We start from the raw sequence: 6,541 nt of genomic DNA, 5'->3' as shown, positions 1-6,541 counted from the left end.
GAATGACTATCCACTCCAGTATTCTTGCCTGGAGAATTCCATGGACAGAGGAGCCTGGTGGGCTACAGTCCATGGAATTGCAAAGAGCCAGTCATGACTCAGTAACTAAGCACAGCACAGTAGCTTAGATTCAAGGCAGCATCGTTAAAGATAAACATAGGAAATGCCTCCTTCTCATGGTGCCTGGAACTGTCTCACCCATTGGAGGAGCAGCCTGGTTATGTTCCCTTCACATCCATTGTGGAATTCTGGGAGTCTGGGATGGCCCACTTGGACCTCTAAGAATTTGCATGTTGGAGTTTTAGTCCTTTTCCCTAGATATTCTCCTGAAAAGAATAGCTTTTCTAACTCCTTGCAGATATTTTACACTTCAATGCAAATGAGAGTAGAACCTTTTGGGAAAAAGCTTAAAGGAGACCAAATCTTGCATGATGCCGCTGGTACCTAAAGGGGCCGAGAGGGACATTTGACCAGAAGGTAGACTTGTGCCTTCACAGTTGTATCCAGTTACAGAACCATGCTGCAGACACATGCTCTGATCATGCTGAAGTGTAGTGTAGTTTTCAGGCCATGGCCAGGTTGTGAAGGCTGTCTTTTCTCCTTCTGGTCTTCTTGCAGGAACTCAGGAACCGTGGAGGCAACAACCCCACCTGCTTGCAACAGCTCTGGTCTCCTGTGGGCAGGGGCAAGTTCTTACAACTCCCACCTGGGATCAGTGTGAAGGTCCAGTCCAGCATGAACGCAGAATCATGTATGATGCCAAGACTCAAACACATGTCAGTTACGTCTACCTCAAAGCAAGTGAGTTTATTGTTCCTGGGTCTTAGTTTCTTCATCTGTAACCTGGGGAGAATCATACTTTCCTTACCAGATTAAGTGAGAAAAAATATCATGTAGATTGCATTGCAATGCATACAGTAAACAGTAGAAATGCAGCTCTTTATTTGTTTTGGCTCCACTTTGCTTTATAAATATTAAAAAATAACAGTTTGTAAAGCCTCATAAAAACATGCTTATCAATGTTTCTGTGGTTGGTACCTTAGCTCTGAGTTTGTTAGGAGAATTGTCTGCTTCAGGAAGGAAACAGTCATTCTTCACTTGTTTCTGCTTATTTGTAAGAATGGTGTATTGCCTTCAGGAGGGTAGACTGGCAGATGGGGGACTGGGTTCCAGTTCTAGGTCTGTCATTAAATCCAGCAGCTGTGCATGGTGAAACTTCTCTTTGCCTGAGCTTCCTCATCAAACATCTGGCCTATATCACAGTGTTGTTACCACCAATAGAAATCATAGCTGGGAAAGTACTTTGAAAAAAAGTTTAAATCCTATGAAAATTTGTATCTATAGCATTCCCAGCAGAAACCATGCTACTGAAGTACTCAGACTAAACCCGTTTAAATAGACACCACTCTGGGAGAAGTTCAGAAGGATAAGCACTGATTTCTGCTAGAAACTAGCTGGCTTCTATGGGATAAATCTATACCTTTTGCCCTTATTGGAATTAATTCAGTTCTCCCTCTGATGAGTACAAACAATTTTGTAAGGATCCCTGGATGTAATTCTACAAACATAAATAGAGAGTGTCATTGCGTAGTTGATAGGGTTTGCACATTTGCAGAAATGAGTCCTCCCAGATCTAAATTGCATCCCCTGTTAATTAACCAGAAAGTCTCCCTTCATCACTCCTCAACTGGGAACATTTCCTCATGGGCAGTTATGACCACCACATTGGTGGTACCTCCAACAGAAGGCAGGGAGGGGACCACCATCCTCATTCTGCTGTGGTTCTTTTTTTAATCCTTCCTTAGAAGTCTGGAAGTTGGGCTGGGCTAATTTCTCTCTATGAGACACTCATCATTGTCACCATCATCATCCTGATGAATAATGACGGTAATAATAAACAATAAGAATTACTCCCTAAAGCTAGGGTGAAATAGGGTCACATTTACTTTTCAATTAAATCCCACTTCAGTTCGGTCAGAATAGCATGAAATTTTGCATGTCTTCCTTCAAAGTCTCCCATCTCTTGAGATTTCCAACAACCACAAATTAGATTGTCGGAACACAAAAGAATCTGAAGGTCATTCAGACTTCCGTACATAAGAGAGGGGACATTCTTATTTTTACTTATTGCTGCCACACAAGGTTGCTGTTGACAGCTGGTTCTAAATGTGCTGGAAGAACCAGATCTTGGTTCCTTTGAGAGAGTTGAAGGTAGTTTCTTGGTGTCTGATTTTTCAGTGTTTCTTGCTTCATTTAGGCTCCCATGGTCATTGTTCTTGGTTCTTTGCAATTTCATTCATCCTAAGTCTTCTTGAGAGTCCCTTGGACTGCAAAGAGATCCAACCAGTCCATTCTGAAGGAGATCAGTCCTGGGTGTTCATTGGAAGGACAGATGTTGAAGCTGAAACTCCAATACTTTGGCCACCTGATGTGAAGAGCTGACTCATTGGAAAAGACCCTGATGCTGGGAAAGATTGAGGGCAGGAGGAGAAGGGGACGACAGAGGATGAGATGGTTGGATGGCATCACCGACTCAAAGGACATGGGTTTGGGTGGACTCCAGGAGTTGGTGATGGACAGGGAGGCCTGGCGTGCTGCGGTTCATGGGGTTGCAAAGAGTCGGACATGACTGAGCAACTGAACTGAACTTGAAGTTTTCTTCAGGTTTCCCCATGAAAACCCTCAAAATCATGATATCTGTTTGACTTTAACATCATCATTCCTCCCTTTTCTTCCCCCGTATCAGCTTCTTCCTGACATGTCAACTTGATAATGGTATTTTCTTAGTCACAGAGGTGAGGAACTTAATTTATATGGGGCTTATGTCCTTGCCCAATCAATGATCAGTTCTGCCAACTTTCCTCGAAAGTGTTCTTACTCCCCCTATCAAATCTAGATCCTCATCACCTCTCATCAGGACTCTCTTGAGGACCTTCAGCCTGTGGGATAATAATCTTAAAAGCAGAGCTTCAGTCATTTCTGGTGACTCTCGTTCATCAAAAACCTCTGAATCTCCTACACTTGAGACCATAACATGGTATTCATGTGCCCTCAATTCAATACACATGGTATTCACGTGCCTGGGCCCCAACCTCCCTGTTCATGGATGTATTCCTGACTTGCCCACACACATTCTGCATTCCAACCAAATTCAGTAATCTCGGATTCCCAAACATCCAGTGTTTATCACATGCATGAATAAATTAATAAATAAATGCATAATCCATGTCCTTCATTTGTTCCTGTCCCTGTTTCTATTTATTCCTTCAGTCAGCTATCTCCAGTTACTTCCAACTCTCAAAACTCTACAGATACTTCAAAACCCAGTGTAAAATATATCCCCCCCAAAGCTTTCCCTGATCACATCAACCAATAATCACTCTCCCTCTGAGATGAGAGAGTGCTTTGATAATCATGTGGTACTCATTATAATCCCTTGTATTCCTGTATGATTTTCCTTCCCCATTCTTAGACTTAAAATGTTCACTTAAAGGTGAAACCATGCTTTCTTCATCCTGTAATCCACAGTGCGTAGCCTACTGCCTTAGTATGGATTTGAATTAGAATGAATGATATTGCTTGAAATAGTATCTCAATTTCAATTGATTAAAAATCAGTTGTTAAAACTATTGATTTACAAACATGTGAGCATAATTACCTCTTTCCTCAAATGCCTTCCTTGGGTCTATTTTATTTGTGTGTGTGTGTCAGTCACTCAGTTGTGTCTGGTTCTTTGCAACCCTGTGGACTAGAGCCAGCCAGGCTCCTCTTTCCATGGAATTCTCCAGGCAAGAATACTGAAGTTGGTTGCCATTCCATTCTCCAGGGGATCTTCCCAATCCAGGGACTGAACCCAGGTCTCCTGTGTTGCAGGCAGATTCTTTACCATCTGAGCTACACCAGGGACTTAATTTGACTTAATTGCATAAGTCATAGCAAGCGTTTATTAAGGATCACATATAATCCTCACAGAGACCTTTTACGGTAGGTATAATATTATCCTCACTTTACAGATGGAAACAAGCTTAGAGAGGTTAAGTAAAATGCAAAGATCATATAGCTAACAAATGACATAGTTGAAACTTGACCTATGAAGGATGTGGTCCTAGCCTTGGTTATGTGATTAATATTAAGGCCATAGATTTTACTTGGTACATCCTCCTCTTTCTCCCTAACTCATGTCAGCTTGTTTATCCCTGTTTCTTAATTTAGCATCTTGAAAATTAATTTCTATTTTTAACTTGTTTTACCACTTGTACACATGAGTTGAGTCTTGTCCTAATCTCCTTTGGCTTGGATGTAACACTTGGGAAAGTGCTGCTATATCTTAATGTTCTTAGCTGCTCACTAAAGGAGATAAAGCCATGGCTGCTTCCAGTGGCAGATGTCTGCAAACCCTGCCATATTTAAAAACAAACTTTGAAAACTAGGCTCCTGGGGCTAGAGTACCATGTGTAATTTATTTTAAGATGGAAAATCCTTTGGGAAGCCCAAGTAGGAGAAGAAATCCTTTAGCCTGCTACAGCTCCAAATTTCTGGCTTTATATTTTTCCAGTTACAAAGGCAGATTTTTTTTCCTATGAAACACACAAAAGAATTTGTGGTAACTATGAATTGATGCAGAATCACACTCAAATAATTTTCATGATCATAGTTCTTGCTTTCCATTAATTTAATGTGCAGTTACCCCTAGCAATGACATTGTTATTTCAAAATAAGTGATCAGATTGATCGAATAAACATTTATCGAGCTGCTACTTTTTGCCTATCTTGGATTATGGTTGGAGCACACTCTAGATTCCTTAGCATCAGAATATCAAAAGCATGGCAAGTTCTCAGTAAATATAGGTTAAGTTGAAATCAGTATGGTCTTAAAAATGAAGTGATTTATCTTAAATAGCCTTTATGTTTTTGCATGAAAAGGAGAATGGTAGAGTTGATAATCCTAAAGTCCCTTTCAATTAACAACACACACACAAAAATACTTTCAAAATTTATTTTATACATTGGTGACCTAATCAAGTGGACCATATGGAATCCATAATCTATGAAATATATATGTTGCTGGATGATGAATGTGATTCCATGAAGGTGATTCCAGTGTGGTAAGTAGTGCCATATACAGGTTCTAGTAAAAAATACATACATTAAACAACCAGTGAGAATATGAGATGGTAAAAATATATCATTTAGTATGGTAAGAAAAGTATTATAATAAACTCAGGAATAAATTAAAATGAAGTGTGCAGAATGTATATTGAGAAAACTATAAAGTTTTACTGTGGAATATAAATAAAGTGAATAAGTAGAAAGATCCTTGGATAATAAATCTCAATTTAGTTAAATAATTCTTCATGTTGAACCTGAATGGACTCTTTTTGGTAATATGACTGAAGTTAAAGGTGACTTGTAAGAATGATATTTGAGACTATTTAGGTATTTTTGAAAAAATGAATAATGAAAATATATGTCATCCCAACAAACATCATACTGTTTTATAAAGTTATAAAAAAAATCTAAAGAGTTTAGTATTAGTATTAGAAAGGACTGCTACTGCTGCTAAGTCGCTCAGTCGTGTCCGACTCTGTGTGACCCCATAGACGGAAGCCCACCGTGCTCCCCTGTCCCTGGGATTCTCCAGGCAAGAACACTGGAGTGGGTTGCCATTTCCTTCTCCAATGCATGAAAGCGAAAAGTGAAAGTGAAGTCACTCAGTCGTGTCCGACTCCCAGCGATCCCACGGACTGCAGCCCACCAGGCTTCTCCGTCCATGGGATTCTCCAGGCAAGAGTACTGGAGTGGGGTGCCATTGTCTTCTCCGATTAGAAAGGACAGACATCACTAAAATGGAACAGGCTTCCTAAAACCCGAATATTATAGTAGTTTAGTATATAACTTCAAATCAGAAGGTGTATTAGGTTAGGCTAGAGACAGTAACAAATTATTCTCAAATCTCAATAGATTAATACAACAAAAATTTGTATAATGCAGTCTGGTGCAAATCACAGGATGGGCAAAGGAAAGGACTTTGCTCCACAGAATCATTCATGGATCTATGCTGACAGAGTCTTCACTATCTTGTAGGTGAAATATTTAAATATATGGGCTCCATGGTCACAGAGGAAGAGAGCTAATGGATATGTCATTCAGTTCAGTTCAGTTGCTCAGTTGTGACCAACTATTTGTGACCCCATGGACTGCAGCACACTAGGCTTCCATCTCCATCACCAACCCCTGAAGCTTGCTCAAACTCATGTCTATTGAATGAGTGATGCCATCCAACCATCTCATCCTCTGTCATCTTCTTCTCCTCCCACCTTCAATCTTTCCCAGTGTCAGGATCTTTTCCAGTGAGTTAGTTCTTTGCATCAAGTGGCCAAAGTATTGGAGTTTCAGCTTCAACATCAGTCCTTCAATGAATACTCAGGACTGATTTCCTTTAGGACTGACTGGTTGGATCTCCTCACAGTCCAAGGGACTCACAAGAGTCTTCCAACACCACAGTTCAAAAGCATCAATTCTTCAGTGCTTAGCTTTCCTT

The sequence above is a fragment of the Bos grunniens genome, chromosome 28, assembly GCF_055505025.1.
Source record: "Bos grunniens cultivar Pamir isolate PY7600 chromosome 28, Bosgru_T2T1.0, whole genome shotgun sequence".
NCBI lineage: Eukaryota > Metazoa > Chordata > Mammalia > Artiodactyla > Bovidae > Bos > Bos grunniens.
This window is presented reverse-complemented; position numbering follows the sequence as displayed.